This window comes from Psammomys obesus, unplaced genomic scaffold (genome assembly GCF_907164565.1).
Source record: "Psammomys obesus unplaced genomic scaffold, mPsaObe1.curated_primary_1811, whole genome shotgun sequence".
Lineage (NCBI taxonomy): Eukaryota > Metazoa > Chordata > Mammalia > Rodentia > Muridae > Psammomys > Psammomys obesus.
In genome coordinates this window covers 4587301-4607453 of record NW_026596244.1, presented here as the reverse complement: position 1 = coordinate 4607453, position 20153 = coordinate 4587301, and the positions used below count along the sequence as shown (strand labels likewise).

Genomic DNA, 20153 nt, shown 5'->3' with positions numbered 1-20153 from the left:
CCCTATTAACTAGTATTCATGGTACTAGAGGTTACTCTGCATGGTACTAACGAAGAAAGGTTAACATCAACCCACCCAGCAATCCTTCATTCTACATTGGTGACCCGCCTTCAAGAAGATTAGTGCAATAGTGGTACACAGCTTACAGGACTAATCAACAAATATCTGATAGGATTTAAGACCCACTCCATGAGATGGAATACATTCCTGACACTGCTCAAGAGGCCAAGAACCCGAGATTAGATAGCCCAGGGATCTAGGAGAAAACCAAATACCACTGTACAGCTAAAGGAATGTAGCACTACAATGACTCCTAGTTACATTCTTCTATACTCATAGATCAATGTCTTCCTCACCCGTCATCAAAGATGCTTCCTGCTGCATCTCTTAGAAATAAACACAGAAACCCACAGCTGGACGATGTGTAGAAAGACCTTGGACTATTTGTTTCTTAATGATATATCTCCATTAATTTCCTCCCATTCAGGCTCAGAGAACATGCCAGAAGAGAGAGAAGAAAGATTATAAGGTTGTAAGAACCAGGGGTGGTGGAGGACATGAAAGACAAGGATTTCTAAGCACAGTAGGACCAACTCACATATGGACTCTCAGAGACTGCCCAGCATTCACAGAGCTTACATGTATCTGGACTTGATGAGGTCTAGTGCAGAAAGTCTGAGAGCAAATGTGGACAAGCCTACATCCCTAATCCATAAGCTGTCTCTAATTAATAACAACTCCCAAATGAAAAAAAAATAGGATTTTTTTTCCAAAGGAGTATAAAAACCACTGAGTATAAAAACCACTCCTTAAGGCCAGTCCCCAAGCCCAGCAGTAGACAGCCAAAGAACTCTAAGGTATTTTGGGGGGGGGGGGAGTCTTCTTTTATTTGAGGTGGGGGTTGTTGGTACAGGGTTTCTCTTTGTAGCCTTGGTTGCACTAGACTCACTTTATAGAAAATGCTGGCCTCAAAATCACAGAGATCCACCTGCCTCTGTCTCCAAGTGCTGGAAATAGAGGCCTGCACCACCATGCTCAGCTCTGTCATTTTTATCATATATACTATGTTTTTAGATTATGGGCTTTCAGGGATTTTTTTCTCATGTCAATGTTTGTGTGTGTCTGTCTCTATATTTTTCTTGTGCTTTTTATTTGGGTCATTGTGTTTCTGTTCATTTTTTGGTTTTGTTCTATTCATGCGTGTTTCTTTCTTTCTATATTTTTGTAACTGGCAACTTGTTTTCTAATGAAAAAGAAGCAAGAATGAGCATTGCTTTAGGTGGCTAGAAAGGTGAGGAGGATGTAAGATGACCTTGGGATGAGAAACTACAATTACAATATATTGTATTAGAATTTACATTTTCTTTTCCCCCAACATAATATTTTTACTACTTATTTGGGAATTTTGGAAAAAGAGTGAATATCTCTGAGATGAGGCATCAACACAGAGAGATAAAAAAAGTAGAGGGCGTATTCAGGTATTATTATAATCTATTGCATTGAATAATTTTTAATCTATTTTTTATTTTCAGATTTCTTTCAGCTAATAATTGATTTTTCTTAGCATGCCCAATAAGAAAGACTGTAAGATTTCTTGGCAATGCAAAATTATACATTTGTACCAATGCATATGAAAATAAAGACCCAGCGATAAATCCAAACTAGATTCACATTTTTATTACCGCGTAAGTTAGAGTTATCTCTTTACCCTGCTTAAAATAGACCTTCTGTATAGTTTAATAAAATATGTCAACTGCACTGCTGTCTTCCTCCAACTATTTCTCACCAATCTGTACTTATAAAACTAATTTTTAAAATATAGAGTCTACTTAGGCTAATGAAAAGCATGTTTCTAGTTGCTTTACCTCATTAGCATAATTTTGTTATCTGAGATGAAGTCTGATGAGTTATTTTAAATCTAGCAAATTTCTAGGCAATTTTAAAGAAACTTGAGAACTAAAATTGACAAATACTCAGTATTACTATAATTTCAAAAAAACTTTAAAGTAAATACATAAGATTCACATTTTATATTTTAGCATGATAATTACTGTCGCACTAAAGTTCTTCAGAGCCCTGCTTTGAGGTTCAATAAGCACAGCCTAAAGACACACAATTCCAACAGTCCAGTGTATTTGCAAGGCTTCGTATATCAATACTGAGCTATATTAAAACAAACTTATCTTTACCTCAAATATGCAAATTCCAACTTACTTGATAGTTCTAGATGCTATTTGTACACTATAACACATTATAAAACTATAATATTATATATTTCAGGCTAACAACTAAGTTAGTGTCTATTGACAAAAATGAATGATCATTTATATTGTTCACAATTTCACAAACTATATTTGTGTTCATTTCAACATGTAAAACTATTTTGCAGTCCCACTCACAACAACAACATATGAAACTTCTCCAAATCTAAGTGATTTATGACTCTACCTGAGTCAGGCATTATTAACTTTCATTTCACAATGAAATAATCTGCCAAACCATTTTAGAAAGGAATATAGCTTATTTCATCTGGGACGAATTTGAAGTGCTGTAATGATTGCACATTATAAACAGTGGGTGGAAATACCATGTTTCGTAAGCTACCTAATATATATATGTGTGTGTGTGTGTGTGTGTGTGTGTGTGTGTGTGTGTGTGCATAGAACAAGCTAGTAAACAAACAAAACAACATTTAAGGTTCCTTTGCCTGAGGTTGTTTGAGGAAAAATAGTGTGGAGTCCGAAATAGAACTGTTCATTTGTACCATGCTCCATTCATCACCCATCCTTGTGTAAAGCTCCAGCATTAAAGTAATTATGAAAACATTCCCCAAGTGAAGTGGTTGAATGTATCTGACTAGAATTTCTCATAAATCTGAAAGTGTGTAGAAATTAAAGTGAAATCCACATATATATTATGGATTTCACTAATCCCACATGAAGTGAAATGAATACTTATCTCATTAACGAGTTAAACAATAACAAGAAAATATGAATGTTGAATTCTATGTAGATTAAATTTTCCTTCCCTTTTGTATCATTTATATAGAACACTAAGTCAATCAACATATATGTACATGCATGTCTATATAAATGAGATAAATTTTTAAATTTGTAGAAAGACTACCTTCTGGTATTAATGAGAAAGACAAATTAATATCATATTCTCCTTAGCATCTGTCAAGATAAAATACTTGTAATATGCCAAAAATAGAAGTTTTAATATTTTTTTTCATTTAGTAATAAGACTTGCACACAACAGATCCATAGGCTCAGTAGGGTTCACAAACATTTAATATGTTTTATGAAAAGAAGAAGCAAAGTTTACCAATACAAAGAAATAAGAAGTGTTTAGCAAATGGAAATGTGGGACTGGAGAGATTGCTCAGTGGTTAAGCATGAATCCTACTATTGCAGGTCCTACCCCCAAAACCCACATGGCAGCTCACCAACACCTGTAGTGCCAGATCTGTAACACTCCCTACTTCCACTGGCACCAGGCACAGACAGGTTCAAAAATAAATAAATAAATCTAAGCAAGTGTTTCCTTTAAAAGAGGTAGAAGCAGGTGCGGCTTCTCTGACTTATCTGGGAGACACAATCACACAGCAAACTCCTTCACTTCTGACTCTTACAATCTTTCCATCCCCTTGTCTGAGCTTTAGTTGCAGTACTTGTATAGAGCAGGCATCAGCTGAGAACGGGCTCCACAGCTCTACCTTTGTGGTCTTCTGCAATGGCTACTCGCTCTTGCAAAGAGACGTGTCCTTTGATGAGGAGTGAGGATGAGGCTGCCTAAACATGGCCCAAATGAGAACGACACCAGTAGACATGCTAATGCGGAAGGCAGAAAGCCCATGATTGCTAACCTCTTACAGGCAACGAAGAAGTCTGCACAGCAGAAGAAACAGGGTTTTTGTCAGGGCAGAGCATTCCAATACTGATCAGCCCTGAAACTATCTTCAGACAAGAAACATTATACAGACCTATGTAATATAAGCTGTGGTTTCTTTAAAAGCAACCTAGATATCCCTCAGTGGAGGAATGGATATAGAAATAGCAGTACTTATACACAATGGAATACTACTCAGCAATTAAAAACAAGGAAATCATGAGATTTGCAGGCAAATGGTGGGAACCAGAAAAAAAAAAAAAAAAAAAAAGATCATCCTGTTGAGGTATCCCAGAAGCAGAAAGACACACATGGTATATATTCATTTATAAATGGAGATTAGCCATATAATATAGGATAAGCATACTGAAATCCTTAGTCCTAAAGAAGCTAAACAAGGAAGACCCTAGGAAAGACGCTTAATCCTCATTCAAAAGAACAAACAGGATAGACATAGAAGCAGGAGAAAACAGAAAAAAGGACAGAAGCCTTCCACAGAGGGTCTCTGAAAGACTATCAGGGTTTCAAAGCAGATGCAGAGACTCATAGCCAAACTTTGGGCAGAGTGCAGGGAATCTAATGGAAGAAGAGGGAGATAGAAAGATCTGGAAGGGACAGGAGCTCAACAAAGAGACCAACAGAGAAAAACAAACAAACAAACAAACAAACCTGGGCCCAGGGGGTCCTGCAGAGACTGTTGAATCAAGCAAGAACCATGCATGGAGAGGACCTAAGACACCTGCTCACAAGTAGCCCATGAGCAGCTCAGACTTCATGTGGGTTCCCTAGTATAAGGAACAGGGGCAGTCACTGGCATGAACTTAGTTGCCTTCTCTTTGATCACTGTCTCCTGGCAAGGTGGCCTTACTAGGCCACAGAGAAAGAGGATCCAGACAGTCCTGATCAGACCTAATAGCCTAGGGTCAGATAGAAGGGGAGAAGGACCTCCCCTATCAGTGAACTAGGGAAGGGACATAGTGGGGAATAAGGGAGGGAGGGGCCCAAGGGATGGAGGATAGGACCACTGGGAGGAAGGGGGGGGGGCTACAGCTAGGATACAAAGTGAATAATCTGAAATAAATGATAATAATAAAGAAAAATGCAAAAACACCCTCAGTTATGATATGTAAATATATATTTGTTTTAATCCCAAATATGGGATTTTAGTTAGGCTTTAGTTTGTCCACAGCTCTTAATTGTCTTGTGTGGGGCACAGCTTTTGCCAGCTGGTAACCTCCTGCCAATTGCAACACTGAGAGGGGAGTGGTCTAGGGCTCTGAAGATATAAATATGAGAGCCCAGAAAGAGGTGTGGTGTGTAGCAGTTGAAGAGACCAGAGATGGATGGTGTGGCAGTTTGGAACAGACAGATGGAGAGACCGGCTTAGTAGTGCAGCGGCTTGGAGCAGGCTGCTTGTCATATCTGCTCTTGACAGAGACTGGTAGAGTGCTAAAAGAACCCACTGACTCTAAACACCCTGGAGAAATAAAGAGGTCTGTGCCTCCTCTCCCCACTAACCTTCTCTCTCCTACCTAGGGTTAAAGGGTTGGTGGAAGGGAGATGGAGGCCTAAAGGCCTCAAAGAAAATAGAGTTTTTTTAAAAAATGAACATTGCAGACCTAGCTGGTTATATTTATAGATTTAGGAACACACAACAACAACTAATGAAAAAAAGAAGGCCATAAATTTGAAATAAAGCTGGAGTGAGTGCATAGAAGAGATTTGAGGGTGGAAAGGGAGGCAGAAATTAATATAATTATCTTATAATATCAAAAATAAAAATATATTTAAAAAATATTTAATTAAAAATGTGATATAGAAATAATGATCTGCCTGATCACATACTGGCTCTGGGTCATACTCTCACATGGATCCAAGGCACATGCCAATTAAGGAAAATGTGGGAGAGACAGTTTTTTCAAAAAGACACATAAATAAATAAAAAAGATTCTTGGTTTTGGCTAGTACTTTGGTACTCGGTAATCAAACAATTTTTGGTAGTCAGAATTACATCAGAATAATATATTTTATTTATACTCAAATTGTTATATGTTACTTTGAATAAATGTCTGTGCCCTTGAGAAATCCAAGTTCTTTTTATAAATACAGACTGAGCAAGATGATTTTTAATGAAAGTATTATATACTAAAAAAGAAAATTCCTCTTACATGTGAATTTTCAAGCTGAAATTTAAGAGTCCTGCATATAAGAACACAAAACTTTTTGAAGCCAGTAGAGCCCTCAGTGAGCCTGTGTGCTTCCTATCTACAGAAGTTGTGACCCTCAACCTTCCAGGGATCCTCGTCTCCACATTTGTTTCCTAAGATCATATACATCCCATGAGGTAGCGTCTGCCTATCATGTATTTCAAGCAAAGTGTTAAGCTGACACACCCTGCAATGATTTCGTAGTTCACTTTCCAATAGTCTACACATCCAGCTCTGTTTCTCTTGAATTGACCAAGAAATGGTCAAGAAACAAAGAAGTGTTTCAACTTCAAAAAAATAAAAAACAAAAAATTACCAAAATACTATATTTACTACTAAGCAGATACAGGTAAAATCCCGAAGTTTACTTTTCATATTAATAAAATCTCAACAAGAAACTGTGGTCCACTAATAGGGGATGTCCTCCTCCCCATCTGGGGCAGGGGTGGAAAGAGAAGAGGGAGGGAGAGTGGGATTGGGAGGGGATGAGGAAGGGAGCTATACCTGGGATACAAAGTGATAAATTGTGATAAATAAAAAATAAAAATAAAAAGGTGGTCAAGTAATATTATAACTCTAAGCCTGCATGTGTGAAAAAGTTGTCACTGGAATAAGTGTAACATTTAACTCTTCTCAGCCTTTAAAAAGGGCATGTCTCCAAGTGGGTTCCCTAGTAAGGGGAGCAGGGGAAGATAATGCAGCCAGTCCTGATGAGACCTGATAAGCTAGAATCAGATGAAAGGGGAAGAGAACTAGGGGAGGGGCATGCATGGACAAGAGGGAGGGAGGGTGGTATTGGGAGGGGGACACAGCTGGGATACAAAGTGAATAAATTGTAATAAATAATAATGACTATAAACAAATAATAAAATAGAAAAAAGGGACACAAGTTGATGTCATAAAGAAACAGCTAATTTATTTTAAAAGCAACATATCAAATTAAAACTATTAAAATGTCAAATAAGGAGTTAACCTTTACAATGAAATTATATATACAAATTATTAGGAATGAAAGGAGGTTTGTGACACATTATTGTAACCTCAACCATGAGGAGGCTGAGGAAGGAGGAACATGAGGTGCAGGACACCTTGACATCACTGTGAGCTTGAGGCCAGTCTGTACCACACAGTTAGACCCTTTCTTCAACAAACAAAAAGCAAAATTATTATATATATAATAATTATATATATATATATGCTCCATTTCTTTTTCATGAATCATGCTATGTCTTAGCTAATTACGCAGCATTGTAAGTGTTCAGCTGAACTCTAAGAAAGTATTCAATACCTTTTGATAGAAATAAGTTTTAAATAGAAAAAAAAATCTTTAAATTGAAAATGTTTCATATTGTAAAAGAGACTTTTGAAAAACATGTAGGAAAGTCTCAATGAAGTACAACCTGAAATCTTTGGTACCTTGAGGTTCACAGGTATTGAATGCATCAGACAAGCTTACTAACTTCAGACAACTTACACAATAAGTTTTATGTAATTTTTTTATTTCAAAAGTAGTGCTGGAAAACAGTAATTAATATTTATTTACAAACAATTTATACAGCTATACAACAAACTTTGAGAACCAAACCTGCACTATTTTTCTGGCCAACAGAGAACTTAATTTAATTTGCTAGAGTTTCTTCAAATTCTCTTAATTTATATATTTTTACAAAAATGACCCAGGTAACTAGGCATGGTGGCACATGACTGTAATCCCAGCACTTGGGAGGCAGAGGCAAGCAGATCTCTATGAGTTAGCCAGCCTGATCTACAAAACAAAACAAGTCCAGGACAGCCAAGGCTACACAGAAAAACCCTGTCTCAAAACAAAAACAAAAACATAAACAAAAAAACAGACCCAGTGAGAAAAGCTATAAAATGGGAAGATCAATGACTACTGACTCAGTGAGTTTGTCATACTTTAAGTAAGTGAAGCCTACCTATGTACAGGTGACAAACAGGACAGAGCCACTCCAGAAGAAACACTAGAGCTCCTGCAGATGTTTAAATGGTGGCAGATTTGCAAACTCATAAGGGCTATTTTGCATTTGAAAGTGTCTTTTTTTTTTTTTCTATACCTGAAGACTGTTTTTGAAGAAAAACACAATGGTACGATAAAGCTCATAACAAAACAGCCTTAATACCTTCCTTAGTTCCCTCTACTGATTTAGAGGCAGTTGTTCAGAAAAACATATATAATTAACGGATGGCCAGGAGGGTGCTAGCCCCTGAGAGCAGTTCTCACAGCTGGCACACCGTTGTCTCCAGATTTCATCAGCTACTTTGTGCCATTCACGTGCAGACAATGAGCCTTTTACCTTCTTCCAGCCTCCAGAAACAAAGAAAACAGGGCACTTGTCAAAAGAAAATTAATGGTTTCAGAAAGTGTTTATTTCCAACTGTTTTTTGTGAAATGTAAAAGCGTATACTTAAAGTAAAAAAAAAAAAAGTTTCTAGAATTTTGTTTTCACTTTTTTATTAAAGGTTTTAAGCTTAAGGAATTATAGCATTATGAGAACTCTCACCAAAGGAAATAATTCAGACAAAACTTTGGCACAATTTGTGGTAGTTCTTTCAAGCCTTACTTTTTGCAGAGACACTAATTTTGGTATCTTGCCAAGGAACAAAAAAAAAAAATGCGCATTTAATTTTGATACAAGATACTTTTGGTATCTTGCCAGGGAACAGAAAAAAAAATGTGCATTTAATTTTGACATTTATTTTGTAAAGTTATAGATTTTTTTAATTTAACATTATTTTGTTTTGTTTTTACATGATTTCATGGTATACTACTCTCCAGGAACAGGATTGTATAGTAACGTTAACATGAACACTTGTTCTCAAGCCTGTACACAAACCCAAGCATTCTAGGCACCTCTGTCTCCCTCACAATGCCAGAATGTCTGGAATACTAGGTCATTTTAAATAAACACTGGGGCGGAAGAATCATAGACTTTAGAATATGTAGCTTTTCTACTAAAGTGTAGAAAAGCTTCTGAATAAGTTCAACATGTAATTGAGGAAGAACAAAAAGAAATGTATTTTCAGATATTCACTCACAGCCGTGGAATTTCACTCTGACTTGGACAGAACATTTGAGAAAAGCCAGGCATGAGAAGATGGACTTATTTGGCCTCAGTGTTTCAGGAGCAGTCCACAGAACGTTGCTCCTGCTTCACAGTATGTTGGGACATCATGGCTGTGGGAAGCATGATGGGAAGACAGCTGAAACTGCTCACTTCATTGAGCTGGAGAGCACACACAGCTGGAAGAGTGAGAGAAAGATGCTGCCCCATGCAGAGCCCCTGGGACCTACATGCTTTAGCTAGCTTCCACCTTGGGACACTTCCAACCCCTTCAGAATACACCACAAAGAGGAAACAAACTGTCAATGCCTGCGCCCATGGATAGCATTTCATTTACGTTTAAATGAAATTTAAATTCTAAATATTTGTTCTTTCCTCCACTGCTCCCAACAAAAGCTAATAATGGTCATTTGATAATGCAAAATGAATACAGCAATCCCCATAATCCCAAGAGTTTCAAAATTGTTCTAACCTAGAAGTCCAGAGGCTCTTCTGAGACAGAGGAAACTGTGCATATTTATAAGCTACAGTTGTCCAGAGTAAACATTTCTTACAACAGAGAGACTTAAGAGGATGAGCAGGAATAAGCAGACCAAACCAAGGGAATATACTAAATTTTTATCTCCATGACCAACATCAGAGACACATGGTATTTTGATGTAAGCTTCCAAATGTCTGGGCAGCTCCTGCCTTGTGGCTTTGCTGTTTGCAGCTTCCATAGCCTGATTCTGGGATAGCTCTGCCTGCAGATGTGGCTTTCCTTTCTGAGTGCCTGTGAGCTAGAGAACTGCACATGAAGCCAGGGCCATACTGGGGTAACAATCTCCCAGGCAGGTTCACATGCAGGGAAGCCAGGAAACACTCTTCAGAAAGTTTCAAAGAACTTACCCTTTCACATTCTTCACCATGCAAAGGATGATGCCTAGCCGATTTCTAAGATATGCTCAAAGATCCTTACCTATTGTCCCAGCGCAAAGTACCTGGTTTCTGACATTTCCCTTAGGAACAGAGCCTTCCTTTTCCTCAACTTTGCACACATTGTTCCATCCAAGCCACAAGTCTATCAAGTCTTTCTTCCCTGGCTGCTACTCCTGATTTCCACTGTGGCGCTATCTAAAAGCAGCCAGAAAAACCTAAGCTAAGGCCTGAATATCATGACATTTCCTCTGCCATATTAACTAGTCTGTTACCTTAAAATCAGCCTAAAACAAAGACTATGAACATAAATAAAATGTAGATAATTTTTTTCAGGATATAATAATAGCCTCTACTCCTCTAAGTATTTGTTCCCACCAAAAGCCCCATGAGTACAGCTTTATTGTCTTTATTTTGGGGGAGTCTTAGTCTTCTTAGCTCTCCTCAGAATCCTCATTAAGCACTGGAGCTTATTTAGCATTCTGGGCTTTTTCTAGCCTGCACACCTGCAAACTCTTCCAAATTTCTCCCACAAATATTCCCCAAAAGCGTCAGATTCACAGGGTCAGATTTAGTCACAGCAGTGAAAGCAATTCTCTAGTATCAGGGTTTTGGTTAGTGAAATTTTCAGTAATTATGATAAATATATAATACAAAGGAGGAAATTTTAACGGTGGCTAACAGTTTCTGAGGATTCAGTGCACAGTGAAGGAAATGGGTGCAAGAACAGAAAAGATCACACCACAGTTACCAATAAGATGAGAGACACAGGGCCCATGCTGGGCTGCCTGCTTCCTTTCCATCTTACCTCATTTGCCCCCTAGCCTAATGGACAGTGCCACTGTCACATTAGTTAATATCTATAAAAACGGATTTTTTTGACACTGTCAGAGGTGTTCTTTGCTAAATATGTACATATAGATGACAGGTAGATGTGATATATATAGAAATGCACACACACACACACACACACACACACATATATATATACACACAAGTGATAGCCAGCATTACCTACCCACAAATTCTCATTACTGACCTTGGCCATTTTTCACTCTGATACAGTACATATAAAGCCCTGTGCTTCTTACTAAACTTTCTTGGCCTAGGAAATATATTATACAGTATCTCCTGACCCCAGCTTATCTTCTCTATTTTTCTCATCCCTGGTATCTCCCATCAGAACCCTGTCATTGAAGAACAAACAGGTCATCAAATGAAAACAATAGTTTGGCATGAGCCTTCACAAATTTTTCCATAATATAGCCCTGAACAGTGTGCACTATTTTACAAAATGATGTCCACTCTAAAAGAGTTTATTACAACATGTAAATTAAGATTTCTGATTGTAGTGTTCTTTTCTATAAGAAGGTGTCCAGTACACAACACTATCCCAGTTTAAACCTAAGTTACTATTTATTTAAAGTGAAAGTTTGAGTGCCTGATAATTAAAATCTCAAGTCCCTGAAGTCGATTAATGTTCTTTGCTTCAGTATCAAACTTAATTAAAAGAATTAATACATTTTACAAAAGTATATTTTGAGGAACACAAGTGCTAAGGGTGTAAATCAGTGATGGGCATATGATTAGCACATATGGGACCTGGGTTCCAAGTAGAGACAATCTCTCAATCAAATCAATCAATCAATTAATCAATCAATAAGAGTATTCTTAACTTTGGGCAAGAGCTTTTTATTGGATAGCTGGAAATGATACTTAAGATAACCCCTCTCTTAGGTTGCACTGTTTTCCTTTAGCCATCCTTCCCTTGTTTCAGTTTTATCGTAGCAATTATACAGACAGTGGGATTATACTTTGCATTTATTGATTTGCCTATAGCCTGTCTTTCAAAAGAGTCATCAGACCAGGTACTCTGTCTCTGTCATTCATGCTCAATCCTAGCACCTAAGAATATCTGCCACGTAGTTGGGTGCAATGCACTCATTGAAATTAGTTGCAATAATAAATATTGAAATGTCTTTAGAAAATTACATTTTAGTTAAAATTTAAAATTGAATTATGCACTAACTAATTTCTGTTAGATTGTATCAAGGTAAAATTCCTTGCATTGTAAGTAAATTTCAAAATATATAAGTGCAATATCGTCGTGACATAACTTGTAAAAACAATGGTCAAATCATTTGCCAACCTGTAACTTAATAATGAAGAAAATATCATCACATGTCTGATAGTCTTTTAAATAACATCTTTTGAAATGTGATTTTTTTCATTGTAAATATAAAATACATTTATACTACTTTTCCTAACCCACAAACGTAAGGTGTCATTTCGCCTTCTGCTTCATGTTTATATTATCTGCTAACTTAATATATATTTCTAATTTATGTTGCAAGGAATAAGGTAATAATGAAAAATGCTTTGTGTTATTTTCAGTTAGCAACTGAAAAAATAATAAGAAAATTATAGATTGTAAGACCTTAAAAATCCAAAACTAAAGCCCAGCATGGTAACACACGCCTGTAATTCAAGCACTCAGGGAGACGGAGGCAGGGGAATCAATGAGAGTTCAAGGCCAGCCTGACCCACAACGTGCAGGACAGAGAAGACTACGCATAGAAACCCTGCCTCAAAAAGAATCTAAAAGGTAAATTCATCAACACAAGTTTTCTATAGTCTCACACCTACAAAACACTTAACAAATTTATTCCAGTTTTGTACGAACTAAATGTAGCAAATATAAAATAGAATAAACTTCTCTGAGCATTAAGTGACATAAGTATGCAATCATTTTGTGTGCTTGACATGTGTGTGTTTATGTATCTGTGTGTGTGCACTTAAACATATGTGTGTGCATGCATATGCATGTGTGTGGGAGCAACAGAATAATATCAGGCATCTTCCTTAATTTCTCTCCACATTACTCTTTTTTTGTCCTGGTTCTTTCAGTGAGCAAGAGTTCACTGATTCAGCTAGACTGGCTAAGCAACAAGCCCTCATGAATCTAAGTATCTATGCTGTTCTTGGTACACACTGCCACAATCAACTTTCCTCAGACACTGGGATATGAACTCCGGTCTTTAAATTGTACTGCAAGCAATTTACTGAAATAGCCATCTGGATAAAAGCTATGGATTTTCAAAGTGTCTGTGAAAATACAACAGTTTTACTCTGGATTGAAAATGCTTTTGGTGAGGAGGCAGAAGGTTGGTTCAAATGCATGGTAGATGCAATGGATTAAATTTTCCAAAATTATTGATATTTTGTAGCAGGTTCAGTCTTAGGAAACAACGCACATTAGACAGAAAAACAAGTCCTATTACAATTTTGCTTTAAACTTTTTCCACATCAAAAAACAAAACAAAACAACAACAACAACAACAAAAAAAAAACCCTTACAACTTTTTTCCCCCTGTGGGATCCATTTGTTAAGACGAGCATAAACTTGCATAATGAGGGTGTGCTTGTGAATGTGATGCAAGGCTCTGTCTCACCTGGGATCCAACCTGCGGTCACACCAACAAAATTTTCTTCTTCACCTGAGCCTCTGACCTTCTGAAAACAAAGAGCCCCAGCTAGTGGTCAGCATGAACTTTTACCTCACACAGGACTGAAAACAACAGAGTCTGATTCTGACCTAAGACCTCCCCTTTTGGAACCTTGCTTCAAGCCTGGGAAGTTTATTTTGATTATTTTATTTCATTTTGCAGGCTATTAAAAATTTGGCAACTTACTGACCTGAGGGCTTGAAAATGAGTAGCAGCCTTCAAGCATAGATTGCTTAAGTGGGCTGAACTCACTGCTGAATTTGTACTTAAATTTCGTTACCTAGTTAGAAAAAAATAATGGATTCTTAAACTAATTGTCCTATTCTGCAGTTTCTTCTTCTGTTAGAGGCAGAATGAAAAACATTTGCCATTGCTAATACTTTAAAACTATTTAACGTATGAGGTTAGACAATGGAGCATCCTTAATAACATTAAGTGTAGAGGAAATTTTCTGCTAGACCTTCAGAACCATGCACTCAAAAGTGTGCATACTCAACAGTAATCTTTATAATAACTGCAATACATTTAACAGGTAGAGATATTTCTTAGGGAAATAATGAGAGGCATTCACTGTAACAAAGAGTGTAAAACAGAGACAAGCACACACCAGCTGAACAAGTGACTACACGAGTCAGATAGACACGTGCGATGGTCTGAGGAGCCTGCTTTGCTGATCCTAGCTCAGGGAGAACCTACTCACCTTTCCAAAACTTACCATATCTGTACATGAACGTAGTCATACACAAGGAACAAAAAATTAAATATATATATGTGCGTATATATATGTATGTATGTATGTAGACATGGCACACTACCAGATGATAAGGAGGAAATAATAAACCTGTATCTTTCTTTTACAGCCAGTAATCCTCTAACTTTTTAAAAATTTTCTATCTTTTTCTCAGAAAAAAAATTATGGAAGTGTTTGACTTAAGTTTCTTGGTTTTCTATGTAAAGTGACAATAGTTCCAGTCTTCATAATATTACTACATTAATGTAGCCATGCACCGTGGCACACAGAGGGAATCCCAGAATTCATGGAAGCAGAGGCAGGCAGATCACTGAGTTCGCAGCCAGCCTTGTGTACAAAACTAGTCCTGGACAGCCAAGGCTACACAGAGAAACCCTGTGTCAAAAAAAATCCAACCAAATAAACAAAAACAAGATACTATTAAATGACATGATGAATAAAAGTGACCTAAGATAAATTTAAAATAAAGATGGTTTCTATTTTGAGAGTGGATGGTGTGTGCGTGTGTGTGTGTTTGTGTGTGTGTGTGTGTGTGTGTGTGTGTGTGTGTGTGTTTCTTTTCAGAGATGAATAAGTAAATTCTGCTTCCCAGAACACAGGTTCAAATATCAACAGGTAGTTCATGGTGGAGCAGCAAGTGAAACTATTGTCAGCATCTCCGAGGTTTTGCCTTAGAAACATGGAGGGCTATCCTCCTCATTCCTTAGTAAGATAGCTCAGGCCCTCCTGATCCTTGCTTGTGGCATAAGAATACAGATTTCAGAGCACATGATCCCCAAATATGAGGCATGGTTTTTTTATGAACATAAAGAAATTATAGGGTTTTACAGACTAAAAAGGGCCTTTGTAGTTTTTTAAACCACAGCTAATGTTTTGGAAAGGTAAAATACTTTCATTTGATCATCTATGAGGAGTGAGTTTTCTGGATATTTTTGAATTGTTACTGTATGTATATAATTGCTACATTGGTGCTACTTAGCAAGGAGCATCTGTGTAGTATGTTTCCCTTAATTGTCAATTATAATTAGTACATTGAAATAAAACACAGTGACAAAGTATTTCTAAGTCTTTTTCATTATGTCTTAAAATTGTTGGCAGTGGTATGCGACAGTTATGTGGTAGAATAATATTCCTGTCTTGATGTTCAAGTAAACTCACTAAGCAACTTTACTTATAGATTTACATTGTTTGAAAGCAAAAGCTACTTTTAAGGAATATTAATTACTTGGTTTTGTAGAAAGTCCAGAGTTAGCCTAGACTTCTTTACCAAATAATATATAAGAAACAATCATGCATAAGAAGTAAAACTTCATGTTTTGAATGTCCAGGCCATTTTCTTTTAGAAGTATATGACTTATTATCAGAAGATGTAAAGACATCTATTTATTTTATAACTTTCTTTTACATGAAATAATTTTCAAATTATTTAGCAGAAGTGTATTTTCTCATATGTTCTATATAACTTCTTCATTGTGAACACATCCATTTACTTATTTCTACAATTACTTAATTTTCTATTGCCATTTACTCTAAGAGTTTCTGAAAAATGTTTTGGTCCAAAAATAAATAAGTGAAAAATCCCCCTCCTAAAACTAATGTGCTCTCAAGTAAACTAATCTAAATTTCAACATGACAGAATTTAGAAGACACATTTTGCCAAGCAAAAGTACATAATTTATTAAGGCCTATGATTCTTATTACTTCTGTATTAAGCAGCTTATCTTGAACTCACATCTTTCAGATCATTTTTCTCCCCATGCTTATTGTAGTTCAGCAGAGATGGGAACACACACAAACATACATACACACACACACACACACACACACACACACACACAGACACAGTGACTCTCATTAAATTAACCCCCAATGACATTGTTTGTTTTTTCTCTTTCAAAGCCCTCATGTTAAGACTCACAGGAGCCCTGGATTTACCAAAACACTATTCCAACCCATATAACAACATTTTCTGGTAAATACTAAGCTGATTTAAAGCACAAAGGGATAAATTACTTGGGTATGTACAGCGATTAAATTGGAACACTGGTAGTTTTCCACAAGGGACCCTCTATTTCACCTTAAGGAAACTGTACCCAAAAGACCATGGTGTCCCTGGGTCAGAGGGTGATTAAGATTGTTTAGAAGGGATAATTGGCCACCTGGATGGTAAAATGATGAACTATGGAAAGTGTTTTCCTGGCCTATTACTTCACCACAAATTTTGAGCTTTATAATATCATATGTGATAGCATTACTATAGTAATTTGGCAAAATATGAAGGACTAACAGCACATATAAGTTCCTTAGGAACATAATACTTATGTTCAGTCTCAAAAATATACATAGAAGTCTGTCATATATGTATAAAAATAAAATAAATCCACCTAGCAAGTTTCTTTTTATTTAATTTTTACCTCAATGCATTTTTAGATAAAACAATAATTTACACACCGGCTAAAGGTTATCACTTTAAAGTAAATAGCCTTGCACTTGCATAGTTTCTGTCATGATGTTATTATTTTAATAATATATCTAATGTTTTATTTTAAATATTGTTTTATATTGTCTTGAATAACTTAAAATATAAATTTATAATGTATGCAATAAATTATAATTATTTTCTGGAAGAGCAATTAGTGAATTACCACATTTAATTGTCTTCTCAGTGCCTTTAAATCTGGTAATTTTATTAGTTTATACTGTGTGCTTTATTCTCCATTGAAATAAGATCTTTTAAGTGCAAACTTTGGGCACACTATGGGAACCCAGTTATCTTACCTCATAACTAAGACATAAAAGCTAAATGTGTATAAAGTCAAGCAATGAATTGGTTTAGTTAACTTATCAGTGACCTAGAACGTCATAATTACCACTAACATAGTTTTAGCTTTATTTAAATATCAAATTGCGATAATAATAACTTCATCTGTAAGAACACTGGATATTCATGATTATTTACATCTGAATAAGGACAGAAAACTTTCTACAAACAAAAACCAATGGTGTCTCATAAACATTGGAATAAATGTAAGGTTCAAGTATGACTGCCTTTCAAGCAAGTTGTAGAAATAAAGTATGCAGGAATGTCTCAAGATTAATAAATATGAAAGCAACCACCATTCTACTTGAAATTCCAAATTGAAATATTTGTTTCACTATAATTAGTTTTTAAAAGAAAACTTTACAGTGAATAGTAATGAAAAACAATTATACAAAACAAGGTTATGTTTATCAAAACTTCCTGGATATTTCATGATTCTTATTTATTGTTGTGCTGTAGATGGTGTGAATTTATGTGTCTACTTGTTCAAAATTTTAATTACTTATGAATATTTAAACACAGGATCAAATGAATAACATGAATCCTCCAAAGAATATTTGTTACGATGGAAACAGAGAACAACTTAAGAGAGTCATTTTTACTCAGGAGAATCTGCAACAATATATTTCTTGTAACAGTCCCTCTCCTAGAAGCTATGATGTAAATACAATGAAAAATCTCTGCTTGGATGAATGACTTAACATCATATGTACCAAAACTTCATCCCAGTGACTCTAATGTAACTATAGTGCAAATGCTTAAGACATTTTAAAATCCAGAATACATGAACTTAGTCTACTACCCGATGATCTGATGATGCTGTGTACAGCATACCCTTCGTGAGTTCAGACAGTTAAGCATGAAGTAGCATTACAGTTTAGCTATTCCAATCAACATGAGACACCTACCTGCAACCTGAACTCTATCCCTGAAATGTGAAGAAGCAAGCTCTGCCTTTATCCAGGCATGATTTCCCTTCATGTAAAGTCACGGGATGGCATAAACAGGGACTCACAATACCATTTCTAAGACAAACCTCAGCTATTTAGTACATGCTTGAGCAATATCAAGATCTATGGGAACACCGAGTAACTTCCACCAGTTAGCATTTGCTCACTCCAAATAGCCTTGTTCCCTGTTTATCCACACTGAGTTCTCCCAGCAAAACACACTCAGATCGCACTGCCGAATGACAGAAGGAACACAGCTTCAAATGAAACCTCTTATGCAGAAAAATGTTCTCTGTTAAGCGTGCAAGAGGTTAAAAATTGATGAAACAGCAAGACGGCTTCTCAACCCAAGCTTACCTGCTCTATTCAATCACCAAAGCAGTCAAGACTATAATGAAAGCTAATACTATATTATTAAATCAGTAAATCTCATTTACATTCACCTCTGACCTGAGGGGGTGGGGAGAGATGACACCCACTAGTCAATAGAAGAACAAACAGTCCCCAACTTGGAAATTCACACGACCTTGGGTGTGAAATTCTCACAGACTGAGTTTCAGGAGTTCTATTCGCATCCACAGCACAACAACATATGTAAATGAAGCCATCCTGGCAGAAATATTCCTATCCCTCCCGTCTTCCCTCCAGTACATGTTAACAAGCTCCGCATTTCGCAGTCCACATTCTGGATATGGAAAATATTATTTATTAGCCAGGTAACAGGTCATTCAAATATGTTTTTAAATTAAATGTATTATAAAGAACTTGGAGAATTTTATGACATACACACATATGTGTGGGCTTGATATTGAGCCCTTACTAACCCAAGCCCCACCAGAAGTGTTCACCTAAAATATTTTCATTAATAAAGTGATATACATGTATTATAACATTAACTTCACAGAAACAAACAGCTCTCAACTTCTCTAACACTTTAATAATCACTGTCTTCAGTATTATTAGAAGAGCGTCTCATATTGTCCCAAATTATTAAATTCTTTACAATTATCGCCAAAGTCCTCTCTCAAATCATAGAAACAAACATAACTTATTTTTAAATTTTTTTGCACGGCTGTCTGTTTTTCTCACCCACTTGCAATCATTTATAACAATATTCTATTCTTACCTTAAGTCAACAAAAATAAAGTCCCCAAAAGGACTCCTAAACGTTGTGGAAATACGAGTCACAGTTTTAAAAAGAAGAAGAAATAATGATGATGAAAAATCGTCTTAGGTTGGAAAAAAAATCAAAATACTTAGAGTTAAAACTACAGAAATCTCCAAAGTCACGCTTGAGTGGGCGCCCAGATTGCAAACACAGGAGTCTCTCCCACGTCCGAGTCGCACTCCTTTGTCAAGTTAAATGGGTCCTGCTGGTGGCGCGGGTCCCACCGGGCACAGAGGGCTCCCGTGGGCGTTGCCTCCAGGTGCCCAAGCAGGCGATGCGCGCACAGCCCGGGTTCAGCACCGACACACTGTGGACAGCACCAGCTCCGCTCACGTCCAGTTTGTCTCACTCACTGGAGCAGGCTGATTCTCGCGCCTCCTCCCTCGGCAGGAGCCGGGCTGCCCGTCAACCGGGTGTGCCCCGCCCCCACATCTGACGTAACTGCTTTGCATATCAACTCTCCGGGCGGTGAGGGGCGGCCCCTGGCCTGGGTTTCGCACGCAGGGGTTCGGCCACAGCCATCCAGGCTTAAAACCTGCGTGGGCATTGTCGGCCTGGACGCTCGGCTCGCCCGGCCCAGCGGAAAGCAGAGGCTGCGGCGGTGTCCGTGCCTCCGCCTTGGCTGGGACCGCGGCTCCCGGGACCCGGCCACCGCCGGGAAGCCACCCAGCCCTGCCCCGTCCATCACGCCCTTCTGATCTTCCAGACCAAACTTTGGTCCTAGATAGGCGCCTGATTCAGAGTTCTGCTCCTATGTTCTCGGGGCTGTTGGAGGGAGTCCCTGCTGCAGAAACTTGACTGGATTTTTTTTTTTTTTTTTAAACTGAGCGCAGGAAGAATGTTAGAAAGCGTGTAATGCTT

At 37.2% G+C, this 20153-nt stretch overlaps 1 protein-coding gene across 1 annotated transcript in view; it reads right to left on the bottom strand.

Moving 5' to 3' along the window:
• Fstl5 (follistatin like 5) overlaps positions 1–19691 on the bottom strand; it is a 687984-nt gene extending 668293 nt beyond the window's left edge. The window contains exon 1 of the mRNA XM_055596667.1: positions 19251–19691. The gene's annotated coding sequence lies outside the window, so the exon portion shown is untranslated. The remainder of the gene's footprint in view (positions 1–19250) is intronic.
• Between the last annotated feature and the right edge of the window lie 462 nt (positions 19692–20153).